Genomic DNA, 25,918 nt, shown 5'->3' with positions numbered 1-25,918 from the left:
CGTGGACGAAGGAAGAGACCAACCGGATTTGGAAGAAAGCATACCGATTCTTCCTACGGGATGGATGCATATGGAAGCACTCGAAGAAGAGAAGAAGAGAAGAAGAGAAACGACATCCCGCTCCAGGTTGTGGCGAAGAAAGAGGAACAGTTGGAACTGTTGACAGCGTACCACGAGACTCCCTGGGCCGGACACCGCGGGACGTGGGCCACGTTCGAGAAGCTGAAGGGGAAGTACTGGTGGTCGGGACTATATCGGGACGTGCATCGGTTCGTGACGGCTTGCGAAAGCTATCATATGCACTCCATAGTCCAACATCGGGACGAGCTCCACCCGACCTACCCTCCGACCATCTACTTCAAGTGGATGGTGGATCTGGTGACGATGCCGATGGGGGTAGGGCAGATGCGATATCTGGTGCTGGCTCGGGAGGACCTGACGAACCAAGTGGAAGGCCGAGCGTTGCCAAACAAAACGACCGCAGTTGTGTGCTGATTTCTGATCGAAGAAGTGGTATGCCGGTACGGGTGCGTAGGAAAGATCGTAGACGACCGCGGAGAACTGGACGCACAAGAGGCTGAAGTGTTGTTTGATCGGCTAAGAGTTAAACTCTCGCTCACCATGCGTACAATCCGGAGGTGAACGGGAAGGTGGAACGCGGACATGGGCCGATCATCAAAGCGTTAGTGCGGGCATGTGGAGGCCAAGTCGGAAACTGGCTACGGCTCTTACCCTATGCGTTGTGGGCCGACCGAACTACGCACAATTCGGTAACCGGGTTCATGCCGGCGGAGCTGGTGTACGGGCAGAAGCCGGTTATGCCAATGGAGCGAACGATCTCCTCATGGGCCACGGTGGATTGGAGAGATGAGATGGGCCAAGAGAAGTTGTTAGCGGCGCAGATCCGACAGCTTGAGCGAAGACCGGAGGATGTGGAACGAGCCGCCGAAAAGCTGCGGGCTGCGAGGGTAAAGAACAAGGGGCGATTCGACCGGACTCACTAACTAACGCCGAAGAAAATCAAGGAAGGCGACCGGGTTCTGGTATATGATAGCAGCCTTGACAACCAGCACAAGGCGATGCGGAAGTTCACAAGGAGGTGGTTCGGGCCTTACGTGGTGACAAGCGCCAACGACAACGGGACCTACCATCTCGGGGAGCTTGATGGGACAAGGATGTGTTGAGATACAAGCTCAACATTGGACAGATCGGCTGTGCAAACCAAGAATCGGATCAGTTGGGACCGCTCGATTAGGCCAGACCAGTGCATAAAACGGATATGCAAACTAGTGCGTAACTAGAGGCCGTATCGGTGCGTAAACTGAAAGGCCGTTAGAGAGATATTCCTCGTAAGGAATAATTTTGGGAGTAATTGTCGAGACTCATTTATGAGCAATCAAGTACTGTCAGTACTTGTGTCAGCCCATTGTCAAATCAATCGGTTGGGACCAATCGATTAGGCCGGACCGGTGCGTAAAACGGATACGCAAACTGGTGCGTAACTAGAGGCCGTATCGGTGTGTAAAACGAAAGGCCGTTAGAGAGATATTCCTCGTAAGGAATAGTTTTGGGAGTAAGTGTCGAGGCTCATTTATGAGCAGTCAAGTACTGTCAGTACTTGTGTCAGCCCATTGTCAGGGCTTGTATAAAAGGTGCTCACTAAGCACGATGTAAGTACAGAGTTAGTATTTTTGAATTGATGTTTCTATGTGTTCTCTCTCTGTCTCTCCCACGTACTATGCATACTCAAGCTCTCCATTAAACCTGCGTATTTTCTGTGTGTTTGGTTTTCTATTGCTTCCGCACATAATCTTTTACATGGTATTAGAGCACTAGGGTTGAGAACCTCTGCAGCCGACATAGCTTGAAAGAAAAACCAACCAAGAAGAACAGGCAAAACCGATGGATAGAGGCATGGCTCGCTCGCTTCCAACAGAGAAGCTCGACAGAAACAACTATGCGTCTTGGTCATACAAGATGCACCAGTACCTGCTCGGACACGATTACTAGAACTATGTCGATGGAGCAAATGACACAGCATCTGATTCGACACACAAAGACTTCCCGGCTTGGGAACAGTCGGCAAGTAGAGTATTGTACTACTTCACGTCTTGTGTGGGTGAATAGCTCCTGAGCTATATTCGGGATGCGAAAACACCAAAGGATGCTTGGGGAAATCTGAAGAAGATCTTTGCCGCAAGCACCACAGCCAGGAAGCTTCAACTTTGATAGGAGCTTAGCAATTTACGACAACGCGACTTGTTGGTGGCTGATTACACCTCAAAGATCAAAGATATATGTGATTCTCTAGCCTCTATCGATGTGAACGTCGAGGAAGGCGAGATGGTGCAAATCTGTTTCGGGGGACTGGCGTCGAAGTTCGGAGCGTTCCGAACTGCTGTGTGTACACGGGAGAATACACTGCCATTTTTTGACTTACAATCGATGCTCCTTATAGAGGAGAACCACACGGGTGCATCAACGAGCACGATTGCCGACAACAAGATGTTGTACACGGAGGGAGATAGGCCCCGTGGTCGTGGCGGACGAGGCGAGTCAGTGCGCAATTGAGGCGGCCGACGGGATAGGGGAAGAAGGCACCGGAGTGATGCTGACTGCAACTTCGGACCCTCTGGAAACAGGGGGAGTCGAGGCGATGAGAACCGGCTAGGGAAATCCACCGCAGAATGCTGGTACTGTGGCAAGAAAGGCCACAGGGAGAGCAAGTGCTGGAAACAGCGCGCCGATTCGGAGAGAACCGGGTCCGGACCAGGTTCCGGACAGACCGACAAAGGAAATCGGCAATGATCGCACTACGCCGAAGGATCCGGAGAAGCTGAAAAATGGTCAGTCTTCGTGACGAGACACGAAGCAAACTCGATGAAGAAGATCACCCCGAAGTCGGAGGAGGTGTGGTACGTCAACTCCAGCGCGTCAAACCACATGACGTGCCACAAGGAGTGGTTCTCGTACTTGGAAAAACCGATGCAACCGGGAGTGGTCGCAACCGGAGACGACACTCCGCATCCGATCATGAATGTCGGTGAAGTTCCCTTGCGCCATGTCGGGCAGAAAGGGAAACTTATGAACGTGCTACACATCCCAACAATCACGAAGAATCTGGTGTCGGTCGGGCAGATCATCGACCAAGGGATGCAAGTCCAGTTTGCGCATCTTGGGTGCTTCATCGAGGAAGAAGATCGAGTTATTGTGCAAGGGTGTAGAGACGGGAGGATGTTTATCCTCAACTCTAGTGACGGTGGCATTGCAATGTTCGCGAAAGGACAAAAACTCAAGTCGGACATCGACTTATGGCACAAGCGGATAGGCCACGTCAACTATCAACGTCTTCAAGACCTACAATCGAAACAGGTGGTGTTTGGATTACCCAAATTTAGTGGCCGAAAGGCACAAATTTGTGAAGCCTGCCAACTCGGGAAGCAACACCGACTTCCCTTCCCTAACGAGCATAATCGGAGCTGGAACAAGCTTGACTTGATACATTCCAATGTATGCGGGCCGGCACAGAACGTTAGTCTTGGCGGGAGTCAATATTTCGTCTCCTTCATCGACGACTATACGCGGCACATATGGATCTACCTTATTGAGAAGAAAAGTGAAGTCTTCGACTGTGCACGGAACCTTAAAGGGTTCGTGGAAACTGAAACAAGACGAAAGATCAAGTGTCTGCGTTCGGATGGCAGAAAAGAGTACTTTTCCAGTCAATTCAACGGCTATTTGCAACAAATGGGAATTCGGCGCAAATTCAATTATAGATACATTCCAGAGAAAAACGGTGTGGCCGAGAGGAAGAATCGGTTGATTGTGGAAGCGGCGCGGGCAATGCTAGAAGAAAAGAGCTTGCCCAAGTTCTATTGGGCCAAGGCAGTACAAACCGCGGTATACATCCAGAATCCGATCAGAGAAAAAGTGTCGGCACATGAGCAGTATTTCGGAAGGAAGCCGAATCTACGACACTTGAGAGTTTTCGGTAGCATTGCGTATGTGCATATACCGAAGGAGAAAAGGAGGAAGTTGGACGCGAAAGTTGAGAAGTGTATCTTGGTCGGCTATTCGGATGAGCAGAAGGGTTATACGTGTTATAACCCACGCACCAAACAAGCGCACGTGAGTCACGACGTTGTGTTTGACGAGTCCGCATCCTGGTACTTGCCTCCGACTCCGGACCTCACCTCCAATCCGAGCTCTCACGATGAGGTCAGCGAGACTGAGATGCCTCCGGATGAGCCTGAAATCGGGACTGGCGAAGAGAGTCCGATTTCGTTTCGGTTAAGCGGACCGAATGGACAACTGAGTTGGTTCGACCAGTCCAATGAAGAGCCGACGAGTAGTGGAGACTCGGCCGTGCATTCCCCGCGGAGGAAGCCAAGGAGACGGCTTACGCGCAAAGAAAAAGGGAAGAAGAAGGTGTCGAATTCCGGCACGGATAGGAACGAGTTGGATCTACGCGAGTCCGACTCCGAGGGAAGTGATGGCGGGCCTTCGAGAGTGAAGTCCGCATCGGCTAAGGAAGCCTCAACATCAGCTAATGAAGAATTACGCTGATCTACCCGCCAGAAGAAGCCTATTGTGCGGTTCGGTTATGAAAAGAATCTAGTGCGGAAGCAATATAGGAAACTGAACAACAGAAAACGCAGGTTTAATGGAAAGCTTAGGTTTGCACAATACGCACGGGAGAGACAGAGCGAAAGTAAACACACGAACTTAATTCAAAAATAATACTCGATCTGTACATCGTGTGTGTTCAATGAACACTTTTATACAAGTCCTTTTCGGACTGACAGTACTTCATTGCTCATTGAGGAGCCCCTACACTAACTCCCAAATATATATTCCTTGCGGAATATCTTTCCGATGGCCTCCCGGTTTCCGCACCGATCCAGCCTAACCGATCAGTCCCAACCGATCCGGTCCTCGGCTTGCTCAGCCGATCCAGCCGTTGTTGAGCTTGTGTCTCAACACTCCCCCTCAAGCTCAACTTGAGCCTCTTCGGGATCTTCCGGATCACCACGCCTCGCTCGCGCTCCTCGGCCTATTCGACTTTGCACGCTTCAACCCTTCCGGTCGGCTTGTCTGCTCCCACGGCCCTTCACAGCTCCCTTGTTGTTGTGGTGTTGTCACTTCTCCTGCTGCCTTCTTTTCTGCTTGGCCCTCGGTTGATTCAGTGTATCTAAATCAAACATCTGAACCGACTCAGCTACCTCCGATCGGTTTTTGCTCTCGTCCGAGTTGGCTATCTCCAACTCGTCTTCCGTCTTCTTGCCCTTGACGGCGTCATCTCCCCCATGCTTGGTTGGCTTCGACTCTTTCTTTCGGTTGCTCTCCTTATGTCCGCTTTTGGACTCTTCCGCGGATCCACCCTCGGCTTCTTCAGCCGATCCGAAGTCGAATTCATCATCCGACTCGGTGTCGCGGTCTTCGTCTTCCGGAACTTCTCTCCCTCTTCCGTGGTCATTCGGGACGTCTCTCCCCCTCAAGTTCGGCACGTCGAGGTGATGCAACCCAAGCGTACGCGAGAATTTCCGCAACTTGTCCAGACCAAGAGGCTTGGTGAAGATGTCGGCCGTTTGCCGATCCGTCGGAACATACCGAAGTTCGACTTCACCAGAAAGGACACGCTCATGGACAAAATGGTAGTGCACCTCAATGTGCTTGGTCCGTGCGTGGAAAATGGGGTTCTTCGCGACTTGGATGTTGTTGAGGTTGTCGCAGTAGATCGTCGTCGGATTGGACACCTCCTCTTGCAGGTCCTTAAGTAGCTGCTTCAGCCATATGGCTTCGCATGTCGCGACAGCCGCTCCTCGGTACCTTGCTTCGGTGCTCGACAGTACAACTATCGGCTGCTTCTTACTACTCCATGCTATCGCGGCACTCCCAAGAGAGAACGCATATCTGGACGTGGATCGGTGATTGGCGGCATTGCCAGCCCAATCAGCATCGGTGTAGCCGACCAACTGCGAGGCTGTATCGGTCCGATATAGCAATCCCTAGTCCTTAGTGCCACTTACGGACCGCAATACGCGTTGCGCACACTAAAGGTGCTCCTCGGTAGGTCGCGCCATAAACTAACCGATCACTCCAACCGGATAACTGAGATCAGGTTCGGTGATTATCAAGTAGATAAGGCTTCCGACGATCTGTCGGAACCTCGTCGGGTCGCATACCTTTCCAGAGTCGAGGCGAAGCTTGATTGTTCTATCCAGAGGAGTCGAGACGGACTTACAGTTTTCCATCCCGAATTTGAAGAGCATACTCAGTACGTAATGTCGTTGGCTGATCAGTATGCCTTCGGGGCTTCGGATCACTTCCATCCCGAGGAAGTAATGAAGGTTCCCCAGATCCTTCATGTTGAACGATGCCGTGAGTTGGAACTTCATGCGGTCAATTTCACCTATGTCGGCGTCGGTGATGACCAAGTCATCAACATATAGTAAAATACTGACCGGACCGAGTCGACCTTTCCGGATGAACAGGGAAGAGTCCGATTTTGACGTTGCAAAGCCCATCCAACGCAGTTGTTGCGTTATCTTCGTGTTCCAGGTACGTGGGGCTTGCTTCAGTCTGTAAAGGGACTTCTTCAATCGGCACACTACCGACGTGTTCGTTCTGGAGTGAAATCGGGGGGGGTTGTACCATGTACACCTGTTCCTCAAGCTCACCTTGTAGGAACACATTCTTTACATCCATCTGATGTAAGTGCCACCCCTTTGTCGCGGCTACCTTGAACAAAACACGGACGGTCTTCATCTTCGCGACCGGCGCAAACGTCTCATCCCTGTACACCCACCTACATCTGATCGGCTTCACACCCTTTGGTACGTCAACCAGGTCCTAGGTCTCATTTTCTGCCAATGCGTGCATCTCTTCCTCCATCGCGGCGGGCCAATTCGCGTCCTTAGCCGCTTCTGCGTAGCTCTCCAGCTCACGCACTTCCCCTACACGGGTCATGTACGCATAATGATGCGCCATGTACTCATATCCGAACCGCACAACTTGGTTCTTCTGGGGGGTAGATCGGCGTAATCGGTCATTAACCAATGTCGAGGTCTTCTCGGCCTACGCGGACTTCGCTCCTAAAGACCCGTCACCGCTTCCTTCGGAGTCGGACTCGCATCAGTCTGACTCGTTCCTATTCGTGCCAGAATCCGACACCTTCTTCTTCCCTTTCTCTTTGCGTGTAAGCCATCTCCTTGGCTTCCTACGCGGGGAATGCACGGCCGAGTCTCCACTACTCGTCGGCTCTTCATCGGACTGGTCGAACCAACTCAGTCGTCCATTCGGTCCGCTTAACCGAAACGAAATCGGACTCTCTTCGCCAGTCCCGATTTCAAGCTCATCCGGAGGCATGTCAGTCTCGCTGACCTCATCGTCAGAGCTCAGATTGGAGGTGAGGTCCGAAGTCAGAGGCAAGTACCAGGACGCGGACTCGTCAAACACAACGTCGCGGCTCACGCACGCTTGTTTGGTGCGCAGGTTATAACACTTATAACCCTTCTGCTCGTCCGAGTAGCCGACCAAGGTACATTTCTTGGCCTTTGCATCCAGCTTCCTCTGTTTCTCCTTCGGCACATGCACATACGGAATGCTACCGAAAACTTGTAAGTGTTGCAACTTCGGCTTCCTTCCAAAATACAGCTCGTGCGCCGACACTTTGTCTCCGGTCCGTTTCTGGATGTATACCGCGGTCCTTACCGCCTCGGCCCAGTAGAACTTGGGCAAGCTCTTTACTTCTAGCATTGCATGTGCCGCTTCCACAACCGACCGATTTTTCCTCTTGGCCACTCCGTTTTGCTCTGGCGTGTATCTACAACTGAATTCGCGCCGAATTCCCATATGTTGTAGATAACCGTTAAATTGACCGGAAAAGTAATCTTTTCCGCCATCCAACCACAGGCACTTGATCTTTCTTCCTGTTTCCGTTTCCACGAACCCTTTGAGGTCCTAGAAATAGTCGAAGACTTCGCTCTTCCTCTCAATGAGGTAGATCCACGTGTGCCGCGTGTACTCGTCGATGAAGGAGACGAAATATCGGCTCCCGCCAAGACTAACGTTTTGTGCTGGCCCCCACACATTGGAGTGTATCAAGTCGAGCTTGTTCTGGCTCCGGTTACGCTCGTTGGGGAAGGGAAGTCGGTGTTGCTTCCCAAGCTGGAAGGCTTCACAAATGTGTGCCTTCCGGCCACTAAATTTGGGCAATCCGAACACCACTTGTTTCGATTGCAGGTCTTGAAGCCGCTGGTAGTTGACGTGGCCTATCCGCTTGTGCCATAAGTCGATGTCCGACTCGACTTTTTGTCCCTTCGCGAACATTGCGGTGCCACCATCAGTAGAGTCGAGGATGAACATCCTCCCATCTCTGTGCCCTTGCGTAATAACACGGCCTTCCTCCTCAATGAAGCACCCGAGGTGTGTAAACCGAACCTGCATCCCCTAGTCGACGATCTGCCCGACTGACACCAGATTCTTCGTGATTGTCGGGACGTGTAACACGTTCATAAGTTTCCCTTTCTGCCTGACATGGCGCAAGGGAACTTCACCGACATTCACGATCAGATACGGAGTGTCGTCTCCGGTTGCGACTACTCCTGGTTGCGTCGGTTTCTCAAGGTATGAGAACCACTCCTCGTGGCACGTCATGTGGTTTGACGCGCCGGAGTCGACGTACCACACCTCCTCTGACTTCGGGGTGATCTTCTTCAATGAGTTTGCTTCATGTCTCGTCACAAAAACTAACCATTTTCCGGCTTCTCCGGATCCTTCGGCGTACTGCGATCGTTGTCGATTTCCTTTGTCGGTCTATCCAGAACCTGTTTCCGACCCAGTTCTGTCCGAATTGGCACGTTTTTTTCAGCATTCGCTCTCCCTGTGGCCTTTCTTGCCACAATACCAACATTCCGCGGCGGATTTCCCTTGCCGATTCTCGTCGCCTCGACTCCCCCTGTTTCCAGAGGGTCCAGAGTTGTTGTCGGCATCACTTCGGTGCCTTCTTCCTTGATCCCGTCGGCCGCCTCCATTGCGTACCGACTCGCCTCATCCGCCACGACCACAGGGCCTATCTCCCTCCGTGCACAACATCTTGTTGTGGGCATGTGTGCTTGTCGACGCACCCGTGTGGTTCTCCTCTATAAGGAGCATCGACTGTAAGTCGAAAAACGACGGCGTATTCTCCCGTGTACACACAGCAGCTCGCTTTCCTCGATGTTCACATTGATGGAAGCTAAGGAGTCGCATATGTCCTTGATCCTCGAGGTATAGTCAACTACCGACAACTCGCGTTGTCATAGGTTGCTCAACACCTGTCGAAGCTGAAGCTTCCTGGCTGTGGTGCTCGCGGTGAAGATCTTCTTCAGATTTTCCCACACACCCTTCGGCGTTTTTGCATCCTGAATGTAGCTTAATAGTTGTTCGCCCACACAAGAAGCGAAACAGTACAGCACTCTGCTCGCCGATTGTTCCCACGCCGAGAAGTCTTTGTGTGTCGAATCGGGTGTTGTGTCATTTGCTCCATCGACATAGCTCCAATAACCATGCCCAAGCAGGTACTGGTGCATCTTGTAGGACCAAGATGCGTAGTTGGTTCTCTCGAGCTTCTCCGTCGAAAGCGAGCTAGCCATTCCTCTGTCCATCGGTTTTCTTGTTCTTCTTCGTTGGTTTTTCCTTCAAGCAAAGTCGACTGCAGAGGTTCTCAACCCTCGCACTCTGATACCATGAAAAGAATGTCATGCGGAAGCAATATAGGAAACCGAACAACAGAAAACGCAGGTTTAATGGAAAGCTTAGGTTTGCATAGTACGTATGGGAGAGACAAAGAGAGAGTAAACACACAAACTGAATTCAAAAATAATACTCGATCTGTACATCGTGTGTGTTCAATGAACACTTTTATACAAGTTCTTTTCGGACTGACAGAAGTACTGACAGTACTTCATTGCTCATTGAGGAGCCCCTACACTAACTCCCAAATATATTCCTTGCGGAATATCTTTCCGATGGCCTCCCGGTTTCCGCACCGATCCGGCCTTCGTACGCATCGGTCTGCATACTGGTTTCCAACCGATCCGGCCTAACCGATCCGGTCCTCAGCTTGCTCAGCCGATACGGCCGATGTTGAGCTTGTCTCTCAACAGGTTATAATGAGTACATGGCGCACCATTACGCGTACATGACGCAAGTGGCGGAAGTGCGTGAGCCGGAGAGCTACGCAGAAGCAACGAAAGACGCAAACTGGCGTGCCGCGATGGAGGAAAAGATGCGCGCATTGGCGGAAAATGCAACCTGGGACCTGGTTGACGCACCGAAAGGTGTGAAGTCGATCGAATGTAGGTGGGTGTACAAGGTCAAGTACAACACCGATGGCTCGATCAACCGATACAAGGCCCGGTTAGTAGCGAAAGGCTACGCGCAAAAACACGGCATCGACTACGATGAGACATTTGCACCGGTCGCGAAGATGACGACCGTCCGTGTTTTGCTCGCGGTAGCTGCGGCAAAGGGATGGCACTTACATCAGATGGATGTAAAGAATGCGTTCCTACAAGGTGAGCTTGAGGAACAGGTGTACATAGTACAGCCCCCCAGATTTCACTCCGGAACGAACACTTCGGCGGTGTGCCAATTGAAGAAGTCCCTTTACGGACTAAAGCAAACCCCGCGTGCCTGGAATGCGAAGATCACGCATCGACTACGTCGGATGGGCTTTGCGACGTCAAAATCGAACTCCTCATTGTTCATTCGGAAAGGTCGATTCGGGCTGGTTAGTATTTTACTTTATGTTGATGACTTGGTCATCACCGACGCCGGCCTAGATGAGATTGACCGTGTGAAGCTCCAGCTCGCGGCATCATTCGACATGAAGGATCTGGGGGACCTTCATTACTTCCTCGGGATCGAAGTGATCCGTACCTCCGAAGGCATATTGATCAGCCAACGTCATTACGTGTTGAATATGCTCTTCAAATTCGGGATGGCAGATTGTAAGTCCGTCTCGACTCCTCTGGATAGAACAGTCAAGCTTCGCCCCGACTCCGGAAAGGTATGTGACCCGACGAGGTTCCGACAGATAGTTGGCAGCCTTATATACTTGACCATCACCCGACCAGATCTCAGCTACCCGGTCGGGGTGATTAGTCAGTTCATGGCGCGACCTACCGAGGAGCACCTTCAATGTGCGCAACGCATACTGCAGTATGTAAGTGGGACTAAGGACCGAGGGCTACTATATCGGTCCGATACAACCCCACAGTTGGTCGGCTACACCGATGCCGATTGGGCCGGCAACGTCCGGTTTCGTGTTCAGTTTCGTGTTCTCTCTCGGGAGTGCCGCGATCGCATGGAGTAGCAAGAAGCAGCCGACAGTTGCGTTGTCGAGCACCGAGGCCGAGTATAGAGGAGTGGTTGTCGCGACATGCGAAGCCATATGGTTGAAGCGGCTACTTAAGGATCTGCAAGTGGAGGTGTCTGATCCAACGACTATCTACTGCGACAACCTCAGCAGCATCCAGCTCGCCAAGAACCCCATTCTCCACGTCCGGACTAAGCACATTGAGGTGCACTACCATTTCGTCCGTGAGCGTGTTCTCTCCAGTGAAGTCGAACTTCATTATGCTCCGACGGATCAGCAGACCGGCAACATCTTCACCAAGCCTCTTGGTCTGGACAAGTTGCGGCAATTCTCAGGTGTGCTTGGGTTGCGTCACCTCGACGTGCCAAACTTGAGGGGGAGAGATGTCCCGAATGACCACGAAAGGGGGAGAGAAGACCGCGATGCCGAGTCGGATGACGATTTCGATTTGGAATCGGCTGAAGAAGCCAAGGGCAGATCCCCGGAAGAGTCTGAAAGCGGACATAAGGGGAGCAGTCAAAAGGAAGAGCCGAAGCCAACCAAGTGTGGGCGAGACGAAGCCATCAAGGGCCAGAAGAACGAAGAAGAGTTGGAGGCAGCCAACTCAAACGAGAGCGAAAACCGATCGAAGGAAGCCGAGTCAGTTTGGATGCTTGATTCAGATACGAAGAATCAACCAAGGGCCAAGCGGAAGAGAAGGCAGTAGAAGAGGCACCAATACCACAACAGCAAGGAAGCTGAGAAGGGCCGTGTGAGCAAACAAGCTGACCGAAAGGGTCGAGGCGCGCGGAATCAAACGGGTCGAGGAGCGCAAGCAAGGCGTGGAGCCAGGAGGAACCGGAACGTAGATTCGGAAGAGCGGATGGAACCTCAAGTTGAGCTTGAGGGGGAGTGTTGAGATACAAGCTCAACATTGGTCGGATCGGCTGTGCAAACCGAGAACCGGATCGGTTGGGACCGATCAGTTAGGTCGGACTGGTGCGTAACGAGAGGCCGTATCGGTGCGTAAACCGAAAGGCCGTTAGAGAGATATTCCTCGTAAGGAATAGTTTTGGGAGTAAGTGTCGAGGCTCATTTATGAGCAGTCAAGTACTGTCAGTACTTGTGTCAGCCCATTGTCAGGGCTTGTATAAAAGGTGCTCACTGAGCACAATGTAAGTACAGAGTTAGTATTTTTGAATTGATTTTTCTGTGTGTTCTCTCTCTGTCTCTCCTGCGTACTGTGCATACTCAAGCTCTCCATTAAACCTGCGTATTTTCTGTGTGTTTGGTTTTCTATTGCTTCCACACATAATCTTTTACAGGATGGCAGTACCGGTGACTGGGAAAAGGATCAAAGCGTTCAAAAAGCGGCACGAGGATGAACCGGACCCGGCGACTTGGATAGCGAGGACGACCGGTTCGGAGCGAATGGTGATCTGGAGGACGAAGGGTAAGCGTGGGCCGGTCTTCTCCGACAAGTGTCTATTTTGGCGCATATCGGTGGATGCGCGGTTAGGTGGGGGCGGATGTCGTGGAGAAAATCGTCCCTAGGCGGAATCGGAGAATGATGTGCGCGAACCGGCCCTTACATGCGGGCACAAGTTTTGTTGTAGTGTACATATATAGGTACAAGTCGGCTGATGTGAATATCCTAGGTCGCACGGATTTGATAGGTAGGAAATCGAGGCGTATCTCTGTCCGAAAGGATAGAGAATAAAGATAATGTAACGGGTTGTAACGACCTCCCTCCTTGGGCTATAAAAGAGAGGGAGAGGTATTGTGGAGGGGATCGCTTTAGTCGAGGACGAAGTGCTGTCGGACTGGGACCGAGCTCTTCTCCTCTGTCTTTCTCTGTATTTGCTCTGTGCAGGTTTTCGGGAGGTTGACTCTGCTCCGCGGAACGCCCGAGTGCTTCTGGCAGAGTCTCCATCTCGCTCTTCTGTGCACGTGTGTGTAGGCGTAGGAGATTTGTCGCTCACCGGCCTGCCAGTTGTAACCCCTTTTCATCATAATATATATGTACACATACGCATTCGTCTCGTTTCCATTGTTTCATTCGGTTGCAGTTTCTGTGTATCTGTGTGTGTGTGTGTGTGTGTGTGTGTGTGTGGAAGCACGGCCATTGCCTTTCTTGCTCCTACTCCTGATCGGTTATTTCTCGGTCCAAGACCCCCGTGGTCCCGCCTCATTCTATACGCACGCGCGTAACAATGCAACAACGTGACAAAGGTACTCCAAAGGTTCAACATGTCAGAGGTGAAACTGGTTAAATCGACACTTCCAGCAAATTGCAAGTTGTCTGGAAAGCACAGCCCGAAGACAAAGGCAGAGAAGTCGGATATGATGAAGATACCATATGCCTCTGTTGTTGGAAGCTTGATGTACGCAATGGTATATACCTGGCCGGATATTGGATATGCAGACGGAGTGGTGAGCCGGTTCATGAGCAATCCCGGAAGAGAGCACTAGAACGTGGTCAAATGGATACTCCGGTATTTGAAAGGCACCTCGAGTATGTGCCTCCGGTTCGGCTCCGGTAATCCCCAACTTGACAGATTCACATATTCGGATATGTCGGCTGATGCGGATACCAGCCGGTCAACATCCGGATATGTGATGACATATGCAGGGGGAGCTCTTTCGTGGCAATCGAGGTTGCGGAAGACGGTTGCACTGTCAACCACAGAGGCGGAGCACATAGCAGGTGTGGAAGCCGGCAAGGAGATAATCTGGATGAAGGATTTCATCGGAGAGCTAGGGATTCAACAGGAGGAATATCGGCTCTACCGCGACAATCAAAGTGCCATCCACCTTGAAAAGATGCAGCCTACCATTCCCAAACGAAACATATCCAACGGAGGTACCACTAGATCCGGGAAAGAGTAGAAGATCAAGAGTTCGTGCTGACCAAGATCCACACGGAGGAGAACGGGTTAGATATGTTGACCAAGGTGTTGACAACTGACAAGTTGGACGCATGCCGAAAGCGGATCGGTCTTGCGAGACATCCCATGCCGGAGTGAAGGGGGAGATTATTGGGAAATCGGTCCCTCTGGATGGGATCCGGTTATGAAACAGAAATGTTGTTAATCAGGTTTTGGTATTTCGGAAGCTAGTAAGACTCTGGTACCAAGATAGCTCCAGCATGACGGAGCACATGAATGCCTTCCAGGGGCTGATCCACCAGGCAACATCATTTGAAGTACCTCTCACCGATGAGGTACTAGCACTACTCCTGCTCAGTTCCCTCCCAGATAGCTGGGAGACGTTGGTTGTCACTTTGGGCAACGGCGGGCCAGAAGGGAAACGGTTATCCCTAGCAAGAGTGAAGTCGAGCTTGCTAGATGAGGAGGCGCGTCGGAAAGATAAGGATACGAGCTCCAACTCCAAAGCGCTTCTTACCGAATCGGAACGCGGAAGACAAAAGAACCGTAGTCCCCAAAACCGGGAAAAGTTGGGGACACGGTCAAAGACAAGGGGGTGACCTACTTGCTTCTATTGCGGCAGGCCGGGACACTTCCAGAAGAATTGTCGGCACTTCCGAAAAGACAAGGAAACCGACGGTACCGATTCGAAGCGGACACCGGACCGGAACGGTAAAGACCGGACGGGGCCGGACCGGAAGGGAACGAAGGCAATCGCGGCAAGTGAAGAAGAGTTGATGCTCATCACCGAGGAGAGTGAGCTAAAGCTTGCCGGCGACGAGATGACCTCTGTCCGGAGCGTCGTTCCACCTTACCCCGGACCAGAAATGCTTCTCATCCTACTCAGTCGGTGATCACGACTGTGTCCGAATGGGGAATGAAGGTACATGCCGAATTGTCGGCATAGGAGACGTGTGGTTGACAACACCAACCGGATGCAAGCTATTGTTGAAGGATGTCCGACACGTTCCGGAAGTTCGTCTGAACCTGATATCAGCCGGCCGGGTAGATGATGAAGGCTACACGGGTAACATCCGGAACGGTGTTATGAAGTTCAGCAAAGGGAGCCTGATTGTGGCTCGGGCCCGGAAGGTAAACACGTTGTACCTGATGAATGCCCGGTTATGCCCGGAAGAAGTGAACATGGTTTCCGACACTACCGGTGAGCTGTGGCACAAGAGGCTGTGTCACAGAGCGAGAAGGGGATGAAGAGGCTTGCAGACGCCAACCTCATTCTAGTGAAGAACGTGCACTTGGAGAAGTGCATTGATTGTTTAGCCAGTAAACAAAATTGGACCTCCTTCCAATCGAGGCCACCGATGAGACGTAATGCACCACTGGAGTTGGTGCATACTGATGTATGTCAAGTGGACACGAAATCACATGCTGGATCGCAGTACTTCATGACGTTCATAGATGACCACAGTCGGAAGCTCTGCGCCACACCGTTGAAGACGAAGGATCATGTGTTATTCGTCTTCAAAGAGCTCCACGCGAGAGTGGAAAGAGAAACCGGCCGGAAACTGAAGGCGGTTTGAGCAGATAACAGAGGTGAATACCGGGGGCAGTTCGAGGAATACTATCGCTCGAAGGGAATCCGGCTCGAATTTACCGTGCCGAAGACGCCGAAACTAAACGGGTTGGCCAAGAGGATGAACCGGACCATAATGGAAAGGGTCCGGAGTATGCTGGCGCAGGCAAAATTACCCAAGACATTTTGGGCTGAGGCACTGTCGACGGCGACATAGCTGATAAACAGATCACCCTCAGTACCCTTGGATGGAGATATGCCACAGAGAGTATGGACCGGCAAGGAAGTGTCCTACCGGCATCTGAAGGTATTCGGGTGTCTCGCGTACGTGCATGTAGCTAAGGACCGGAGAGGAAAGTTAGATCCAAAGACCCGGCCATGCATATTCCTCAGTTACGGCGACAATGAGTTCGGCTACCGAGTGTGGGACCCGGTCGACAAGAAAGTATTCCGGAGTCGAGATATTATCTTCATGGAGGGCAAGGCGCTCGCCGATTGGGAATCGGAGAAGAAGATAATGAACTCCGAGTCGACCGGTAAGAATAGACTCTACGATGAGCAGACCCAACCGGCAAGAGACCGGTTAGCACTCGAGGAACTAGCCGGTTACGGTGAGGATACCGAACCGACAGAAGAAGAAGTAGAGGAAGCTGAGACCGGAACCGGCCAAGACCCCGAATCGGATTCGGATGAAGAGCAAATGGAGGAGCCGGTTACCGAAGCCCGAAGACGGAGATATCCTCTCAGAGAGAGAAGGGCCCCCCGGAGATTTCCGGATGCAGAGCATGTTCTGCTAACCGATGAGGGGGAGCCAGAAGGCTTTGAAGAAGCGAAGGAAGACACCCATAGCCGAAAATGGTTAAGTGCCATGCAGGACGAGATGGATTCCCTGCATGAGAACCATACGTACGAATTGGTGGATCTGCCGAAAGGAAAGCGGGCACTCCGAAACAAGTGGGTGTACAAGTTGAAACCAGGAGATGCCGGCAACCCCCCGAGATACAAAGCCAGGATCGTGGTGAAGGGGTTCCAACAGAAGAAGGGCGTGGACTTCGACGAGATATTTGCCCCGGTAGTAAAGATGACCTCCATCCGGATGGTGCTGAGTATAGCAGCAAGCATGGACCTCGAGGTAGAGCAGTTGGACGTGAAGACGGCATTCCTTCACGGCGACCTCGAAGAGGAGATCTACATGCAGCAACTGGAAGGATTTGTGGAGAAAAGGAAGGAGCACCTGGTATGCCGGTTGAAGAAGAGCCTGTACGGACTGAAGCAGGCTCCCCGGCAATGGTACCGGAAGTTCGACTCCTTCATGACCGATCAAGGGTACCACAAGACACAGGCCGATCACTGTGTGTTTGTGAAGAAGTTCGAAGGAGGCGACTTCTTAATACTCCTCCTATACGTGGATGACATGTTGATCGTCGAACGTGACCAAGTCAAAATACGGATGCTGAAGAAGGCTCTCAACCGGACCTTCTCAATGAAAGACTTGGGTCCGGCAAGACAGATGTTGGGGATGCACATCATTCGGGATCGGTTAAAGAAGCAACTATGGCTGTCACAGGAGAAGTATGTGACAAAGGTGCTTCACCGGTTCAACATGTTAGAAGCGAAACCGGTCGGATCGACACTTCCAGCAAACTGCAAGTTGTCCGGCAAGCAAAGCCCGAAGACGAAAGGAGAGAAGGCAGATATGATGAAGATTCCATATGCCTCTGCCGTCGAGAGCTTGATGTACGCAATGGTGTGTACCCGACCCGATATAGGATACGCAGTCGGAGTGGTGAGCCGGTTCATGAGTAATCCCGGCAAGGAGCACTGGAACGCAGTCAAATGGATACTCCGGTATTTGAAGGGCACTTCAAATATGTGTCTCCGATTCGGCTCCGGAAAACCTCAACTGGACGGTTTCACCGATTCGGACATGTCGGCTGATGTGGATACCAGCCGGTCTACATCCGGGTATGTGATGACATATGCAGGGGGAGTTGTTTCGTGGCAGTCGAGGCTGCAGAAGACGGTTGCATTGTCAACCACAGAGGCGGAGTACATGGCGGCTGTGGAAGCCGGCAAGGAAATCTTATGGATGAAGGACTTCATCGGTGAGCTCGGTATACGGCAAGAGGAATACCGACTCTATTGCGACAGTCAAAGTGCCATCCACCTTGCTAAGAATGCGGCCTACCATTCCCGAACGAAGCATATCCAGCGGAGGTATCACTGGATCCAGGAAAGAGTAGATGACCAGGAGTTCGCACTGACGAAGATCTACACGGCCGAGAACGGGTCAGATATGCTGACCAAAGTGCTGACACCCGACAAGCTGGATGCATGCCGCAAGAGAATCGGACTGGTAAGACACCCCATGCCGGAGTGAAGGGGGAGTTTGTTGGGAGACAGGTCCCTCCAGATGGGAAGGGAGAAGAACAGTGCCGACGAGGTGTAGGCCCGGTATTAACCAAATGAGGAGTACCCGGCTATGGAGAGCCGGATGGTGCAGGCCCGGTGAAGACCGGATGAGGAGTACCCGGCTACGGAGAGCCGGATGGTGCAGGCCCGATGAAGACCGGATGAGGAGTACCCGGCTACGGAGAGCCGGATGGTGCAGGCCTGGTGAAGACCGGATGAGGAGTACCCAGCTATGGAGAGCCGGATGGTGCAGGCCCGGTGAAGACCTGATGAGGAGTACCCAGCTACGGAGAGCCGGATGGTGCAAGCCCGGTGCGAACCGGAGGAAGAGACATATTCGTAAATATGTTTCTGAGAGCCCATCGAGGCTATATTTGTAAATAGCCGAAAAGTCATATTAGTATAAATATGACTTAGGGCAAACTTGTTATGTTGTTGTCAATTTCTTTCTTGCACGAAATCAGAGTGTGTAACTGTACAGAGAGAGAGAGAGAGAGAGAGAGAGAACGAGGTCGTTGCCTCTGTTGTAACCGCCGCCTGTGGCGAAGATCGTGAGCACGAGGTCGTTGCCTCCGTGGACTCATTGTTTTGTACATTCTTACATAGTGACAGTTTGCAGTCTGTGGACTGTCGTGGTTTTTTCCCCTAGTTTGGGGTTTTCCACGTAAACCTCCTGTGTAGTGTGTGTATATCTTCCTCTCCTTTGTGTCGTGTTTTTCTTCCCGTTTTCTGTGTATCATTCTACGCTCGGTTGTGGCCGAGCGTCGTGCAAAAGGAACGTTAGGTTCATCGTCACACACCTCGTCCGATCTCGGGGTGCTCTATTTCATTGAGTTTGCTTCGTGCCTCGTCACGAATACAGACCCTTCTCCGGCTCTCCCGGAGTCTTCAACGTAGTGCGATCGCTGCCAATTTCCCTTGTCGGTATGTCTGGAGCCGTTCCCGGAACCAGTTCTCTCCGAATCGGCGCGCTTCTTCCAGCACTCACTTTCCCTGTGGCCTTTCTTGCCACAGTACCAGCACTCTGCGATGGACTTCCCTTGTCGGTTCTCATCGCTTCGACTCCCCATGTTTCCAGAGGGTCCGGAGTTGCTGTCGGCATCACTTCGGTGCCTTCTTTCTTGATCTCGTCGGCCGCCTCCATTGCGTGCCGACTCGCCTCATCCTCCACGTCCACAGGGCCTATCTTCCTCCGTGTACAGCATTCTGTTGTCGGTGTGCGTGCTTGTAGACGCACCCGCGTGGTTCTCCTCTACCAGGAGCATCGACTGTAAGTCGAAAAAGGACGGCGTATTCTCCCGGGTACACACAGCCGTTCGGAACGCTCCGAACTTCGACGCCAAACCTCCGAGACAGATCTGGACCATCTCGCTCTCCTCGATGTTCACCTCTATGGAGGCGAGGGAGTCGCAGATATCCTTGATCTTCGAGGTATAGTCTGCCACCAACAAGTCGCGTTGTCGTAGGTTGCTCAACTCCTGTCGGAGCTGAAGCTTCCTGGCTGTGGTGCTCGCGGCGAAAATCTTCTTCAGATTTTCCCACGCACCCTTCGACATCTTTGCATCCCGAACATAGCTCAATAGTTGTTCGCCCACACACGACGCGAAGCAGTATAGTACCCTGCTCGCCGATTGCTCCCACGACAGGAAGTCTCTGTGTGTCGATTCGAGTGCCGCGTCATTAGCTCCTTCGACATAACTCCAGTAGCCGTGCCCGAGTAGGTACTGGTGCATCTTGTAGGACCAAGACGCATAGTTGGTTCTGTCAAGCTTCTCTGTTGGAAACGAGCTCGCCATGCCTCTATCCATCGTTCTTCTTGTTCTTCTTCGTCAAGCTGTGTCGGTTGCAGAGAGGTTCTCAACCCTCGCGCTCTGATACCATGTAGAAAGTAGCGTGCGGAAGCAAGTATGAAGACAGAACAGAGAAAGGAAACTCAGGTTCAATGGAGAGCTTAGGCTTACACGGTATACGCGGGAGAGATAGAGAGAGAAACACAAAAAACTATATTCAACAATAATACACAATCTCTGTACATAAGACGTGCTCAGTGAGCACTTTTATACAAGTCCTAAAAGGACTGACCGAAGTACTGACAGTACTTCAATGCTCATCAAGAGCCCCTACACTAACTCCCAAATATATTCCTCACGGAATATCTTTCCTAACGACCTCCCGGTTTACGCACTCGGCCTAACCGATCGGTCCCAACCGATCCGGTCCTCGGCTTCTTCAGCCGATCCGGCCGATGTTGAGCTTGTCTCTCAACAATGAAGAACTTCATCGGAGAGCTCGTTATCCGACAAGATGAATACCGACTCTATTGCGACAGTCAAAGTGCCATCCACCTTGCTAAGAACGCAGCGTACCATTCCAGGACCAAGCACATCCAGCGTAGGTATCACTGGATCCGGGAGCGAGTAGAAGATCGAGAGTTCGCGCTGACGAAGATCCACACGGCCGAGAACGGAGATATGCTGACCAAAGTACTGATACCCGACAAGCTGGATGCATGTCGGAAGCGGATCGAACTAGTAAAACATCCCATGCCGGAGTGAAGGGGGAGTTTGTTAGGAAACAGGTCCCTCCGGATGGGAAGTGAGAAGAACAGTGTTGATGAGCAAACTCGGCCTTGGCCGAGGCCGAAACCGGATGTGGAGTACCCGGCAACGAAGACCCGGTGAGAACCGGATGTGGAGAACCCGGCAACAGAAGACCCAGTGAGAACCGGATGGGGAGTACCCGGCTACGGAAGACCCAGTGAGAACCGGATGACGAGTACCCGGCAAGAGCCGGATGGTGAAGGCCCGGTGAGAAGTGCTCACCGGATGAAGGGACATATTCATAAATATGTTTTCTGAGAGTCCATCGGGGCTATATTTGTAAATAGCCGAAAAGTCATATTAGTATAAATATGACTTAGGGCAAACTTAGTGGTATTGTAGTTGTCATTCTTGTTGGTGCAAGATCTGAGTGCGTAACTGTGTACAGAGAGAGAGAGAGAGAGAGAGAGAGGAAGAAGTCGTTGCCTCTGTTGTAACCGCCGCCTGTGGCGAAGATAGCAAGCTCGAGGTCGTTGCCTCGGTGCTTTACTATTGTACATTGTGATATAGTGATAGTTTGTAGTCTATGGGCTGCCGTGGTTTTTCCCTAGTTTGGGTTTTTTCCACGTTAACACCCTGTGTACTCTTCTCTTCACTATGTCGTGCGTACCTTACCCGTTTTTCTGTGTTTGATCCTAGACTCGGTTGTGGCCGAGCGTTGTGCTTAGGGAGCGTGTATTCCTGTCAAGTACGGTTGGTGATTCAAATGCATCCCACACGTTATTCGACAAATGCATCACAAGTCGGGTTAGTGGGCACCTTATTGACTGGCATAGCATTGTCATGGTTTGCTCCATTGCTCGAGACAAATTGTCCTCTACTGAATAATTTTGAGGAATTTATCAAAGAATTTAAGGCTTGTTTCGGAGATACTGATGGGGCGAGAAAAGCTATCAACAAGATTCGTACACTACATCAAGGTGATCAGCTAGCTTCGACATATGCCGCCAATTTCCGTCTCATCACAAGCGATATTCATTGGGATGAACAAGCCCTAATGGAGTAATTCCGTTCAGGCCTTCGTAGTGATGTCAAGGACTTACTTATTACCTTCCCTGAGGATCCAAGGTCACTTACAGAAGCTATTAGTCGAGCAATACGGTGTGATAATCGCCTTTTTGAGCATCCATGTGAGCGACAACAACAAATAACAAGATCAAGATTCACACCAACTTATGCATCAGTAACGACACACTCATCCCCAAGGCAAACATATAGCCATGCTCCAACTCCAAGGCAAACACGTAGTCCAGTCCCAATGGATAGTCCTACACCTATGGAGATCGATATCACTCAATGACGAGGACCGTTGTCCGACAAAGAGAAGCAACGATGCCGAGCAAACCGTATGTGCTTATATTGCGGAGGTCCAGGACATATAGCCATTCATTGCTCCCGTAGGTCGAGAGGTTAGGTAAATCAAATTCACTATGACAATAAAAATGAGTCCAACATTTTAGAAGCAGTTAGTGAATCTAATATTATGAATAATCCACCCTTGTCCAATAAGTTTGAAGTGCTAAGCCAATTAGAAGAGGAGTCAACTTTGTGACAAAGTATTAAAAATGGAATCCATTCAAGAAGATCAACAAGGAGGTCTGAAGAATCTCCTCTGATGACTTCATGTTCTCCTTGGCCCATGACCCCTATGATCCCACTCGAATAGCACATACACACGAGTTTTATATGACACTACTCATGGGAGTTCTTGGTGTATCGACTTTGACTGAAGAATATGAATCGAAATTCTGAATAGTACTTACTTGATTTAACTGTCTCTTTGATCAATGTACACAATGCATTGATATATGTCATGGACAACAAAATATAGACAAAGTTGATTTGCTCAACGTATGTGTTTCTCTACTTCATACAAAGGACCTCGGCAGCATGTCGCATCAAGCTCCATTGTCCTAGGTCCATCAAAAATAATAGGATTGGGAACTTTAAGTGGTCCTAAAGGTGGTGAGGCTAATATTGAAGCATATGTTGGCTCATGTGGAAATTTTTCAGTACTCAAAACCCCACTGGAACAAACAATTGTTGCATTGAACTATGCAACTTATATCTTTATCAATGATTTAGGGCCCTCATGAAATGTCAAAATCAATTCTTTAACATCACTACATAGATCATGTTGGAATAAGTCCATTAACGACGCTTCATTCCAAGGGATATCACAAGCAAGAATATGAAAATTTGTTGCGTAAGTTGAGGCGGCCCAATCTCCTTGACACAATCTCCAGGTCTTGTTTATCGTCATTCTTACACTATCTATATCAGCACAACTAGGTTTAAATTAATTGATAAAGGTATCAAAGTTTTTTAGTATAGGGGACTTCTTCTCTCGCAATGGTGCAAACCATGCTAGTGTGGTTCTTGTTAATAACGTTCAAACTAACTCAACTCGACTTGTGTCTGTTGGATAATAGCTGGGATGCATATGAATTACAAGGCGCACCTAATTTAAAAATCCTCGAAACTGAGACCATGTACCATCAAACTTTGTTGGCAAACTAATTCTGGGTTCTTTCAACAAGGTTTGAGAGGTTGAACCTTGTTGTCAAAGAGATAACACAACCACTTCAAGTTGTTGGACTCATTTAGAGAATTCCTCATGTTGTGCCTTTTCGACACTCACTTGTTGTAAGTCACCAAGAAGCTTTTGATTCTCTTGTTCGAATGCTATAAAATTTGACGTTTGGAAGTTGAGCTCTGTTCGAATATGCATATACTCTTACTTACTAATAGTCGCCATTGTGATGGAAGATTCGGCTAGATAGTCGGAAAAAATATGAGTGTATTCCGGTTCACACTATCATGACTGATACTACAAAGACAATGTCGATTTTGACGACAAGAAAATAATAACAAGCAAGAAGACAAGAATTTATATTACCTTGAGACCAAGATGATAAGGGTGTTGAAGATTGGCATTGAACCGGAATGGTTCAACACTAAGCAAATTTTCCACTTATATAGCACATAGGGATCTTGATATTGACATTTTGTGACAATTTGACTCAAAGTTGTACACAATAATAATTCAAATGATTCCTATTTTTTGCCATGTTTTTACCCTAAAGCACATATAGGAAACATCCCTACAAAATTTGGAGGATGATATGGTTGCTCAAACATTTAGCCTCTATAGGAACTCAACTATGGGTCCAAATAATTTGTTAATTTGTCAAGAATGTTGGGATACAACCATGGGAAAATAACAATTGTTTATTTATGGTGGTATGATGTTAATAGTGACTAATCGTTTAAATGCTCAAAACATATTATGGGTCAAAAATCAGTTCACTTTTGGCAAATGTTTAGAATTGGTCAAGTGACAACCACCCAAGTGTAGAAAAGATACTAACTCTCCATTGACATAAGTGCTTGCAGCCTCACAACCATTATATTAGGATAGAAAAGAAAATATCAAGTGTAAGTTTAATTGCGTGTCAAGGCTTGGCTTGTTAATTGTACAAAATGTTGTTTAAAAGTCACACAATCATATCATGACCTTTAGGACAATGTGCACTAGATTCCATATACCTCCTGGATATGACTACATTTGGCCAACAGTAGCTAGAATGCCTATTCTTGTGGTCCCTATTGGTGCTAGAGGAAGCACGAAAAAGAATGTTTATTTAATGGTAAAAGAAATTGATACTCCGAGTGCACACCAATTATGTATATCATAAGTTGATTGAAGCTAGAGTTTGGCTAGAGATGAAGGTTTCACATACATCACATATTACCCATTGTATACAATGGTGGCATTGGATGTTTGATGAAATTCTCATTTTGGATTCCATGCTAAAGTATTTCTTTGTTGGGAACGATGGGTGGGTTGTCTTTGAAATGGCTTTAAAATACCAACACGTTTCTAATGGGTCATGTTTTTTCTACCCAAGATTTAGGAGGATGCCATGTAGAGATTCCTTACATGCCCAATTGCCAAGGTAGTTAATTTGGATTGTTATGTCTTGACGTTGGGCATCATTAACAAGTAATTATTTGTCCCCTAATTCAATGGGTTTTAAGGTTTACCCTCACTATCATATAAGGTTGTATTCTACTACCTTAGGTAATGGGGTACATAATAGTTAGGGTTTGAGAAATTAGTTCTTGTTTGATGATCTCCATGGGGTACAACAATAAGTCTTTAGATTAAAAGGAAAACTGATTTGGTACTTTTCACAAGAAGATTTGCAAGCACCTTGTCCTTGGAACACCTTAGTATTGCAAGTCAACTTTCCACCAATTAGTATTGCAACACCTTAGAGGATTTACCTCACCATAAGATCCATACTAGGGGTTTTTGTGTGTGTGTCTATGACAACAGTAATTTTATTAAGATGTCTTATGACATGGATAATCGATGCAACAAAAAGAGTAGCCTCTACTAACACAACATAGAGGGTAGTGTCATTATAATAAATGTCTCAATAAAATTTTCTTCCTATATTGCTTAAATTAGGAGCATGTACATGTCCATAGTGTGAGAGAAATTGTTGTTGTGCCTATACACTCCTAGATGTTGTGATCATGTTCTTGCACATCATTATTATTCTTCCATATGATACATTGAGATGGCTATGAGTCACCTATTATTAATTCAATTAAGAATCTCGTAAGTTGATTATTTTCTGGTAGCTCCATCATTGACAACAACCATTACTCAATTCACAAGAAAGTATTGTATGATTTATAGGTTCTTTCATTATGTGACATGTGGTGCCATGTGTATTTTGCGAAGTAGTTAGCTACCAACCACGAAAATTGTAATTCCTTTTTTCAAGAGGTCCACCAGATTATTTTACGGTTATTACTTAATGGAGATAAGTTCCCTTTTAAAACAGAGGACCACACTTAAGGCAATCAAATATTGTTTTTTATTTAAAATAGACCTATATTTCAATCTCTTATTTATAAATTAAGTGTCATTGGATTTAACATAATGCATGAATGTTGTGTACAACAAACTTCGATGAATGACGTCCCTGACTCCCTCACTAGGCATGTTGGAGTAAAGAGAGAGTGCATAGAGATGCATGAGAATTGAATTACTAAACTTTAATAAACATTGGCATGTTTTGATTCATGTGTG

The sequence above is a fragment of the Azolla caroliniana genome, unplaced genomic scaffold (genome assembly GCF_043228905.1).
Source record: "Azolla caroliniana isolate FFs.n. ecotype wild unplaced genomic scaffold, voAzoCaro1.0.p SCAF_3, whole genome shotgun sequence".
NCBI lineage: Eukaryota > Viridiplantae > Streptophyta > Polypodiopsida > Salviniales > Salviniaceae > Azolla > Azolla caroliniana.
Note: the sequence above shows the minus strand (reverse complement) of the source record.